The following is a 12,178-nucleotide window of genomic DNA, read 5'->3' as shown; positions in this document are numbered from 1 at the left end:
ACAGATTAGGTGCCCACATGAAAAGGGAATCAGTAACCTATATCTCACTGTGTGTCCTCTTGACTCAAAACTTTGCCCACTGATGAGCCACACTAAAAAAGGCTTTCAATAGTTTTGGGAAGAAAATGTGGAAGCAATGCTTTAGTAGACACCGGCATTAAAAGCAATCACTAACCTCATAAAGAGATTCAACTATCTCAATGTGGGACTTCTCTGTTAGGACAGAAGGAGGTCATATTTTAGCTTAATTGCTAGTTTCAGAGTTTCAGAAGGGACCAATCTCAATCTTTAGTTCTGCTCCATCCACAGAGCTATAAATTTGATGTGCAAGTAAAATTTTTGGGTAAACCTTGCATCACATCCCAGCAAATGAACTGGGTCTGGTGGATAGTCATGTGTTTTTATTTCCTGAGTTTAACGGTTGGATGAACCGACTGATTCAAAGTCCTCAAACATACACCAACAACAAAAAGGAAAGTAGGACGGTCATAATTAAAAGGTGGTGAGTATACAGCAAAAAAGCAGGTGGAGGGATCACACATATCAAAGATTTGGATTTGAATTGGATGTTTAATCATTTGGCTGTTTAGAAAAAAAAAGAAATGTGTGATTTTTGATTGATGAACAATTTAGATTCTCGTGTTTTTTAATAGGAACACCTGATTGGAACTTGGAAAACTGTGACCAGTAGTCTGTTCATTCCCCAGGTATCTTCACAGCACCTGTTGCTGGTGTCTACTACTTTTCTTTCTTCGATCACGCGACTCAATGCTGTATCTGTACAAGACCGACCAGCTGATGATCACGACCCACGATCACAAGTCAGATACTGACACAGCTGATAATGGAGGAAGCGCAGCATTCTTTCAGGGGCCGAGTTTCTGCGGCTCTGGCTGCACACATCTGGAAATCCAGCTACCATGCAACTTTCAGTGGTTGTTTGGCCACTCAGATGTGAGGAAATAATAAATGTACGGTGAAGCTGTACATTCACCTAGTTCCAGTCCGTTTGAGCTTTATTCCTAATTTCTTTTTATATGATTCTAATGCTTTTGTGTTCTGTAAATAACCCTAACCCTTGGAGATGCTTCCATGTTTGAAATGCTCTCTAACAGTGAAGCTGCCTCGGGCTGACTGCAACACACCTGGTCAAAAACATTAACAGCACCTATAAACACACAGGTAGGACTAACAAATACCTATTAAGACATGTCTACGGCAAACAGAGTCTGTCTAACATGTTGCCAAAATTTTTGTTCAATTCTTATTTTCTTATTTACTTATTTTTATTTGCATGCATCAATATTATTTTCAACCGAATATAGAAATATGATCAAATCTGCATTTAAAAAGAATTTGGAAGGGTATGACTTAAACACAACAGACCCTCAGACCACCTCTGCTTTAGGTGACCTCAGATCAGTCATACCACAAGTCAGACTGACCCCGAGAGCAAAGAAAGAAATCCAGGATACAAAAAAAAGAAGAAAAAAAAATGTAATGTAATGTAATTTTTTGAAAGTTGCCATTAAAGTTTTTGTGCTACAATCCTAACTGTCCGCCTGAAGACATGTTTGCTGTTAAAACTTGTTTTGAAACTTCTTTTAAAACTTTTTTTGCGTTATATTTGCATGGTTATTGTTAGAGTTTTTAGTTGTTATCTCATGATATACCCTGTTTTACAATTATATTCCTGTGCTTTAATTGCACTCATATGCTATGCCATAAAAATCATATGTGTGATGTATGGATCTTATAGTGCATTAGTTCTAATCATGTGATGATGAAATGTGTGTGTGAGTGTGAACAAAGGGAGATGCTTCAGGACAGAGCCTTCCAGAGGGCAACTGAGTTTAACTGAGTTCAAACTACAACGCACAATGCCTGATTCAAACTAGTTTGTAGATGTATCTCTTTGAATGATTATCGTCATGGTCTCACACTCTGAAGTTGCAGATGTGTCTCAAAATGTTAGACAGATTCACACGCTCTGAAGTTTCTATGCAACCTTTTGTTTTGTAAAGCTCTTCCCCTTTTCTTATCCTTGAATAAAACCAGGCTGCTGCAAGGAGGGAGTCGGAGATTGCTGGAGGTTGCTTAGACACATACACCTGTGGCTGAAGCAGCGACGGCTCTCCCCTTTTGCAAAAGCTGAACTTGATATTGATCTCTTGTGTGGTTCTTTCTGTTTAAGGTGGGACTTCGTTAATAAGAACGAAAACCCTGTCAACTATGGTAACAAAAAGTCCCTGGTCACTTTGACTCTTTACTTCACATAAAGAGTGCGAAGGCTTTCCAGCCTTGTTACAAAATAGCCAGAGTGAAATGCCTGGCAGGGTGCAAAGTCAGGATAACACTTTGTCCACTTTGGGAAAAAGTGAGAAAAAATTCTCTGAATATGTTCAAATCCTTCGTTCATTATTTTATAACTTGTCAAATTCAAAAGATTAAACACAACAAAACACCTCTCAGATCTGAGTTATCAGGATAATCCTCTTGGAACGCCTTTGCTCTTTAACTTCCTTCATTTTTGTTGAAACAAAGCTAATGTTATCATAAGATTATTTCACACCAGGTGAAGGAGCAGGTCAAGTTGATACAGTGGCGCCATCTGGTGGACTATAAGGCAAATTACTTCTGACAGTTATGTTTTCATTTGAACGGGGCACAAATGCTCAAAATCTCTCAAGTTTGAACACGTTTGCACCTCGAGTAACGTGCCTCAGAACTAGGATGAGAACTAAAAGAAACTCAAATGAATGAAGAAACAAAACAAACTGACTTACCTACACAGATACATAAGAGGAACTGAAAATACACTGGTGCTGAGGTGTGGATATTATCATGTGTATCTGGCCATCACAAACTGCTGTACAAAAAGTCCCCTCATAATTTCTATCCACAATGGGGCTGCGGATGAATAAAACATCTCTGTATGTGTGTGTGGGGCTTTTACAGAAGCCGAGAGCAGCCTTGCCTGCAAACATTTTGGATATCTGACATGTTTAGCTGTTGGACAAAAGAAACAGAAATACATGTGAGCGAGAGCAGTTTTATTGGATATTCAGCAGTATGAATTCATAGTTACACTTTGCTGTTTTTACAGAAAAAAAAGGAAGTTCAGGGCATGGACAGAGCACCTGAGTCCATTTGAGGCCTGTTGAACTACATCAACTACTGCAATGTTTTTGACAATATCCTGTATAAAGCAGAACAAATGGAAATTCTGTGTTTGGATACAGTGTAATTGTTGAAAGTAATAGTTTCCCTGTCAAAGAATCATAAAGCATTCTGTTTTTTCATGGCTACAAAGAATATTTTGCTGTAATAAAAAAATCTCCCTCACAGTGGTTAATACATCGATTTTACATTCAGCCTTAATGTAATATCTGGAATTTTCCCCTGTCGAGCAGAGCATGTGTTCATTTAATTGTGTTCATCAAACTAAATGCTATTGGAACGTGTTGAGATATGTGAAGAAGGGAGTGTAATGTCGCCAAAGCAGAAAAACTTTATATGCGGAATTGATTATTTTAGGCAGCAAGGAATGATAAAGCTAAGCTTGTCAGATGACTTGAATTTCAAGCCTATGGACCGCAGACTTCGTTGCTGGATGGTCGATGATCGTTACTTTTTTCATAATGAACAGGGAGACATTGGTTCACAACAATGTCACAAGCCACATACACATAATTTGTAGCTGACCGTACTTCTCTGACAATGCAATTACTGTTAACTGTGACATCATACACCAGTATCTCTGAGGTACTGAAGCACAAGTTGCCAGACCAGCGCTTTCCGTACCCCTGACAGATCTGGTCAACGAGGGTCTGATCCGAACTCCTGATGAAGGACTGTTTAGGTCTGTCACAGAGTGTCATGTTCCTTATGTACCTGAAGAATGAGATCAATGTCCAGAGTTATTGGAAATTAAACATTTGTTTATAAAAGTAAAACAAAGAATTTGTCCAAAGAAATCTTGGCTGTAAAAAATGTCCAGGAATGTTTACTAAATGTTTAGTACAAAGTAAACTGTCAGAATTATTCTCTTTCAATCATAATCTGTGCCAATATGAAGCTGTATAAAGCTAATATACTGTACAATAATATAAACAGTAGGATATATCATCAGGTGAAATCATCATATTTATTATTAAAAAGAGATCTAATTTATTTTCCTGTGGTCTTCAGTTGAGAACTTTGCAGTTTAACTCACATTTGCCATTCATGGTTTAATGTAGTGTTGAAGGACGCCTGAAGGATGTGTCTGTGAACAAAGTTGTTGTAAGCATTGTTGTTACGTCTGCTCGTACATGGAAGATTGGCGTAGGCTCCTACCCCTTCCGGGATAAGAACAACGGCAGTAGTGAAGATGACAGTGATCAGGATAACCATGTTCATCTTGTCTAGAGTGAGAAGAAACATAAGTAGTTCACAAAATAGAAATCAGCAAGCTTACATACACAGTTGAGCTACAGTTGCAGTTATAACTGGGCTGTTTAGTTTGGACACCGTCCTTGTTTCATTATACATGTCAGAGAGTGGAATCAAGATATCAACCAAAGTGATCATTCAAGACACTCTGATACTTCTGTAACTTTCTCTGTGGGAGATCATCATACATGCACAGGCGTTGTCTTTAAGTTAATGGAATGGTTATTTTGTCAGATGATGCAGCAGTTATGAAATTATTAAGGCTGAGGACCTACAAACATCTAACAGAACTTTTTTTTTCTGGACTCAGAGGTACAGGCATCAGCAAAGCCAAAGCTCACAGTGGCAATGTTCTCATCATGGGTTGCAGCTCCATTGTTTGTTTGTTTTCATGAAAGGAGAGATTAAAGAAAGAGGAGAGTGAAGGGAGAGGAAAGGAGAGAGCGAAAGGAGAGAGAAATTTAGACACCAATCACCAAAAACCGGGTAACCAACTGCTGCATCTGTGGAGAGAAATAAACTGCGACCATACCCGGGATCGTCAAGATCGCCTTCAGAAACATAAATGGGAAGAAACACACAGCAAAAAAACAAACAAACAGCAACAATATCACCAGCAGCAAGTATATGATTATCATGAAAGCCAAAAATCCCATTGTAATAGTGGGGTGAGCATGTGAGTGAATGAATGCTTGTGCTTATGTGTGTGTGTGTGTGTGTCAATTATACTCCAAAGGCTTTACATGAATAAAAGACGAGCGCAGGCCAAGAGCCCCACATGCCCAAGGACCACACATCCACCAGGCATGGAATTATTTTGAATTAATTTGTCAATAAGTTAAAAATTAAATCTGTGGAACATACTTTTTAAAAAATCTATTCTGTAAATAAAAACAGAACGGTAATCTGAAAGTCAGCCATATCGTGTGTGCTTCAGTGAAACTCTTAAGAAAAGAGGAAGTCACTGAAACAAGTTCAGCACCATTCAGCAGTTCAAATTCTGCTGTTGGACAGATAGAATGACATTGTTTAATTTCTCACTTTTTATTGCCATTTTATTTCTTTTTATTAATTTAATTTATTTGTTGTTAAATCTCAATAAAAAAAGGTAAATGCTGGTAAAAGTCACAAACAGCACTTATATCTTGTTTTTTCACAAGTTATTATATTTTTCTTGCAGATTACTGCGCCTTTGAACAAAAAAAAAACACCTCAGAACAACCACAGTGTTATTGAGATGAATTAAATGGATAAAACACAGATTCCACTGTAAGAGAAAACGGTTAATGTTTGTTTGCTGTGAATAAATTATTCTCACCTGCTCAGATCAGTCTGTCTCTGGAAGATCAACGCTGGTGTCTGAAGGAGATGAATATCAGCTGAAGGCGAAGTATATGATGGAGCCTGGAAATACTGCTTCCTTTATAAAGCTCTGTGTGTGAAAAAACTCAACCTATCACCTAAACCCAGAGCAAACAGCCAATCAAACCACTATAAACTTCCCTCTCACCATACATGTTCAAAAGCATTATCAAGACAGTGGTGCAATAAGGAAGTGTTTCAGTGAGACTTCTTAACCACATTAAGAATGATCACATTAACTCATGCCTATTACACTACGATCAAATTATATTAGATATCATAAAACTATCTAAGTTTCTTCACAATATATATCCATCTATCATTGTGCCTGTAATATTATGCCTCTAATCGTTGTTGAACTGTGAAGTATGCTGTATAGTTTGATCTGGAACTTTAGCTGATGTCATTTAGAACACAGAGAAAACAGATGGGAGTTTCGTTGATGGAGTCTGGTAGAGATCACCACAAACTGAAGATGAGGTCTCTGATAGGAGGCTGGAAATATTTCTGCCCTTCGCTGCCACTTGCCTTATTAGGAAAAAAAATTAAATAAACACAGGCGATATTAATAATCCACTATAAGCAGCCAATCAAAGACCTGTACATGACTTTTCCCCACCATATACATCTGTGATCACAACCACTGAATTAGTACAATAGACAAGTGTTTGTTCATAGCAAGGGATTCCTGTAAATGAGTCCACTCTTCCAGGAAGATACACTGTGTGTGTCGCTATGGGGGTGGGCAACAGTGGTTAAAATCTAATGTGTGAAAGTACGTGTTAAGTTTAAAAAAAAAAAGAAAAATGATCCATTCTGCTCAAGGTCTGCAGCCAGACCAGTGTCTGTAAAACTAAACTAAGATCTGGTGCAGGCCTTCACAAGTCATGTCAGTTCAATTCCATCTGTTCACTTGTGTGCAGTGTAAGATAATGACCCCAAGCATACCAGGGGTTTATAAGGACAATTAAATGTGTTGGAATAACCAAATCCCACACTTCCGTCTTAGTGAACATGCATGTTATTATGTATAGTAAAGCTGTTATTGCTACATAAAGGTGGCTCTGAAAAGGACTAACTCGGGGAGTTATGCATGTAATTGAACTTTTTTAATTAGTTTGTTTCATAATTAGTATTTTACACCTTCAAGTCATATTGGGTTGACCAAATTATACAAATGCCACCAAAATACAACGAACAAAAAATTTGACAGGCAACAAAAAGAAGAAGAAATGGCAGAAAAGGGGAGAATGCTTTCTAAATGCCTTTAAAATGTTTTTGTGTGCAAGACTGAAAAAGATTAACCACGTTAACCAATTCCTGTTGCGTGTTTACTCTCAGTGACATTAACAGCAGTTTATTTACTTTGTCACATGTCTTATAAACATGAAATGACTTTTCGCACTACTCACACAGTGTTGTAGCCAGTTAATCTTCACAAGTTCTGCTGAAGAAGAAGCAGAAGTGGTAATCGGATGGAGTCAGTTGTTAAAGAGACCTTAGTGCAAAAGCTGTGACAATGCCACACTGCGAATAGTAAGATTCAAAGATTCTTTATTGTCATTACGACACATGTTAAAAACATGGGGTGAAACTAAAGGAATTACTCTGATCCCAGTGCAAGCCCAATAAAAAAATAGAATAAAAAGACATAGCTAACTAAGGATATGTACAACATGTTCATGTATTTGGCAGACACTTTTCTCCAAAGCAACTTACACTGGTAGGAGGGTAGGGTAAGGGGGTTTTGTGTAAGGACCCCCAGTAAGGACCCACTGTTTGCCTGTGTGCTTGCAGGGTGAGTGGGGTCCTTTGTCATGCTGGAGGCCTGCTTCCTGCATCTGGAGGTGTAAATGTCCGTGGTAGTGTACAGGCTGTGTCCCATAGTCCTTTGTGCAGCTTTCACCACCCTTGGCAGCGCCTTCTTCTCTGCCGCAGAGCAGCTGCCATGTCACACGGTGATGCAGAAGCAGAGGACGCTCTCCACCTCACATCTGTACTTCTGTAGAACGATGTCAGGACTGAGAGCCCAAGTCTGGCGCGCCTCAACCTCCTGCGGAAGTAGAGACGCTGGTGTGCCTTCCTAATCAGATCCCAGGAATGCTTTATGGTTAAATACAATACAAAAAAAGGTTTAATACTCAAAAAATCACACTCAACTTCTATGGACCCAAGAGTAAAGACAGGTGATTTGTTCCATCAACAATATTCATTACATTTTTTTATTTTTTTAGCCACCCAACCCAAGGGAAGTGTGGTGGAAGACACTGCCACCAGAAAGGCCACTTCTGAAAAGACCCTCATTAAAAAACCAGAAGCACCTTTCAGCTGTTGATGAAGAACTCTGAGGGTCAACAGCTAGCAAAAGGCCTCATGCTGGCAGTGAAAAACATACATACATACAAACATACATACATACAAAATTTCCCTATTTTAGACTTCGAAATCAAGTAAGTCATGTGCTTGAAATAATAATCGCAATGCTAGCGAGGGCAGTGCCCGGAAAAAAAGAAAGAAAGAAACTGAGCCTCACAGCAGAACATTAAGGCAAAGCACAATGAGCAAATCAGCGTTTTTTCACCAAGCACTTGAGTAGTAGCAGCATTGACATTGGGTATGTCCTGATTAAGCTAGTATACATCAAACTAGGCTGAGAATCCATGTCATGCATGAAACAGCATGTTAGCATAGAACTTATGTAATGAGGAAACACTTGATTGGGTGGACTTCCCATACCCCTATGACAGTGTCTCTTTACACCAAAGAGGAAGGACGCTTGAATCTTATACAGCTATGAATAATATTTACTCAATGCAAAACCCTTATTTAATATCAATGATCAGCAACAAGAAAGAAACACTTACGATAGCAATGATACGACAGCAAATGTTACAGAGCAGCTACAAGATCTGAAATGTAGAGGAGACTCATAGCTGCATAACAGCACATGTATTCAGTTCCAGAGGAGAGGTCAGAGCTTGGCAGCAATACTAACTGCCATCTGCTTTTTGTACATAAAACCTAAAATGCATATCCTGCTACAATCATGGAAACTATGGTGATAAAGCAAGTTAACCTCAACAGATTTGAAATAACTTGAAGAGCCATTCCAAAAGTTATGAATCCTCCAAAACTTGTGTTCCTGAGTATTGCACATTTACATTTTTTCCCATAGAAAAATCTGTCATTGCCCTGAATTTGCTCTAGGTATACTGTACATGTGCACCTCCTACTGTGATAAGAGATTAAGGATCTTTGAACATGTTAATCTCCTTATCTATAAGTGAAGAAACCTGAGGAAGAGATTGTGCTTTCAAAGGTTTCTCCACCAGTGAACCGCAGGGCCAAGACCACTCATTCATGGGTCAGCATTCATGGCCACAGGCCCGAATGCCAAGAGATTCGTAGCCTGAGTCCCGGGGTTACAAACAAGTGCTAGAAAGAGACAGGAGAATCAATAAAAATATACTAGTTGACTCACAAGCCTGTTCTTGTTGACACATTGGACAGTGGTCTTGGTCCTACCGTTCATATACTCAGTGTTGTTATTCATGGTCGAAGAGATTACTGACCGATAGTACAAGATCGCAGATACAAGCGTCTAAAAAGGGTTTCCTTCGGAGGGTGGCTGGGCTCAGCATTAGAGATAGGTTAAGGAGCTCGACCATTCAGAGGGAGCTTGGAGGAGAGCGCTACTCCTCTGCATTGAAAGGAATCAGCTGAGCTGGTTCGGGCATCTGGTTAGGATGTCTCCTGGCCACCTCCTTTTTGGCCTGGGAATCCTGGATCCCCCAGGAGGAGCTGGAGGGTGTCGCTGGGGAGAAGGATGTCTGGGTTTCTCTCCTGGACCTGTTGCCACCACAACCCGACCTCAGATAAGCAAATGAAAATGGATGGATGGAAGAGATTAAGGCAGTGGACTTAAATGCAGTGAAGTAAAAAGGTCTTTATGAAATATAACCAAACTAAGAGTGCTGCCAAAGAGGACATGAATGTGCCCTAACAAAAGGAAGATGTCAATAAAACTAACAAAGGACGCTCTACTAACTTGACTTGAAACATTATAATTATTTATTTGGGTCACACTTGACATATATTTTACTCGGACAGAAGAAAATGAACTTAAAGAAACAAAGGGAGACTCAGACTAATTCAACACAAGAGAATGGGGAACAGGTGGAAACAATCAGCAATCAGGGGAAGACAATCAGATAGATAAGTCAAATGGGTCTACAATACACTTTTTTATTTGAAAGAAGAAAAGATGAAATACATTTTTTCTTTATGTTTATTTGATTCTAACTCTGTATTTTGATTATAGACATCAATCGTTAGTTAACTATGGATAAAATGTGATTAATCGCGATTAAATTCTTTTTTAATTGTTTCACAGCCCTAATTTCTATGCATCAATTTTAATCGATTAAGCTTTTTCAGTGTATTCCTCAAAAACATTTTCCCAGAGGGAATCGGGATTTTTCGCTTCCTGAACTTCTTTTAAAACTTTTTTTTTTCCTGATAGGTTTATGCATTATACTTACATGGTTATGGTTACAAAAAGTCCCTGTTCACTTTGACTCTTTACTCCACATAAATAGCGCGAAGGCTTTCCAGCCTTGTTACAAAATAGCCAGAGTAAAATGCCTGGCAGGGTGCAAAGTCAGGATAACACTTTGTCCGCTTTAGGAAAAAAGAAATTCAAATTGGAATAAATATGAAATAAACATGCAATTCTCTGAATGTGTTCAAACCCTTCGTCCTTATTGTCGTTCATTACTTTATAACTTTTAAAATCCAAAAGATTAAACAAAACACCTCTCAGATCTGAGTTATCAGGATAATCCTCTTGGAACGGCTTTGCTCTGTAGCTTTCTACTTTTTTGTTGAAACAAAGCTAATGTTATCATAAGATTATTTCACTTGGAGGTTACCAGGTGAAGGAGCAGGTCAACTTGATACAAGGGTGGCCTCTGGTGGACTACGAGGCAAGTTACTTCTGACAGTTTTCATTTGAACGGGGCACAAATCCTCAAAATCTCTCAAGTTTGAACATGTTTGCACCTTGAGCAAAATGCCTGTGTATGTTTTAGGCCACTGCCTTGAAAATCTCATTTATGAACATATGAAAATTTTTGCAATATTAAAAGTTTCAAAGCTCATTTTTTGTTAAATCTTGTTTTCAGGTTTTTGTCATGTTTTTAGATTCAGTTCTTGTCATGTTTCTCCCCTGCCATCAGCTTCACTCACGTCACCTGTTTCATTGTCATCAGCTGCACGTCATTCACTGATCACTCCCTCCACAGCATTTAGTCTCCTGGTTTCCTTTCAGTCATTGCAGAATCCTCACTTCCCTTTCATGCCAAATTCACGAAAAGCTAGGTCTGGTTTCCTGCCTCATAGTCTAGCCGTAGTCATAGTACATCATAGTCATAGTCTCGTTCAAGTATTTATTCATAGTTTTGTCTCGTTTTCATAGTCTTGTTTATTATTAATTCACAGCATTTTTTTAATTCGGCTCTGCCGCGCCCTCTGTTTTGCCTTGCTCCCTGTTTTTGTGTTTTTGGAAATAAATCTTTTTTTTTTTTTTTTTTAATTGATAGAGCTGCATCTGGGTCAACCCTCACCGGGTGGCAACACCCATTCCGAAATCCCACCATTCCGACATCCCGCTATTCCGACATTCAAACGTCCCACCATTCCGACAAGACTTTCCGTATATGGAAATGTGAGTTACTCAACAGGTGAGCCCCTTCTTTCTGTTCATGCAATTTATATGTTTAACACATGTTTACAGATAAGCCTTATTAAAAACACAAAGTCTTGGCAACTGGAGGAGGAGAAGCAGTACGCGGTGGTTTTCAATCACACACTCCAATGCCACTTGTTTCAACTTCCCAAAATTTAAACCAGGAAAAAAAGGCTTACAAACATGGACCGAAACGGCTCCATAATACGCATAAGAATCCAAAATAAACGAAAGTTAACTAAAATAAAGCAAATAAAAATGAAGTGGTCAGAATCGGTTTTACGCATTCCTATGTGCGTCTGGCAGATGCGTCTTTGGGCTCTCCCACGTTGGTTTGTGGATGAAAGCTATATATTCAGCTCCCCTTACATGTAAAAACAATCGCTACATGACATTTACTCCCAGGTGTGACCAGTTAGGGTGAGGAGCTTGACCATTAGATATCAACAGGCTGTATAAAGCCTTGCGCAACGGCTGTGTGTTTGTGCCAAATGCGCAAAGCCCATCCGCGCTTCCCATAATTGGAGCTCATAAATCACGTGAATAACATGAATAAACGTTTTTACTGCATTTTGTTGTGTTTTATACATTCTATGCTGTCATTTCTCTCCTCTCCTATTGGCAAGGCAAGGCAAA

General features: G+C 38.9%; 1 long non-coding RNA gene across 1 annotated transcript; it reads right to left on the bottom strand.

Annotated features, from left to right (window-relative positions):
• Positions 1-3,038: 3,038 nt before the first annotated feature.
• Positions 3,039-5,859, bottom strand: LOC140282237 (uncharacterized). The gene is made up of 3 exons (XR_011909827.1): positions 5,753-5,859; positions 4,217-4,406; positions 3,039-3,894 (listed from the first exon to the last, which is right to left on the bottom strand). It is a non-coding gene; the product is annotated as an uncharacterized lncRNA (long non-coding RNA).
• Positions 5,860-12,178: the final 6,319 nt, after the last annotated feature.

The sequence above is a fragment of the Leuresthes tenuis genome, unplaced genomic scaffold (genome assembly GCF_036924035.1).
Source record: "Leuresthes tenuis unplaced genomic scaffold, fLeuTen1.0.hap1 SCAF_22, whole genome shotgun sequence".
Lineage (NCBI taxonomy): Eukaryota > Metazoa > Chordata > Actinopteri > Atheriniformes > Atherinopsidae > Leuresthes > Leuresthes tenuis.
Note: the sequence above shows the minus strand (reverse complement) of the source record. Positions and strands in the feature narration are given on the sequence as shown.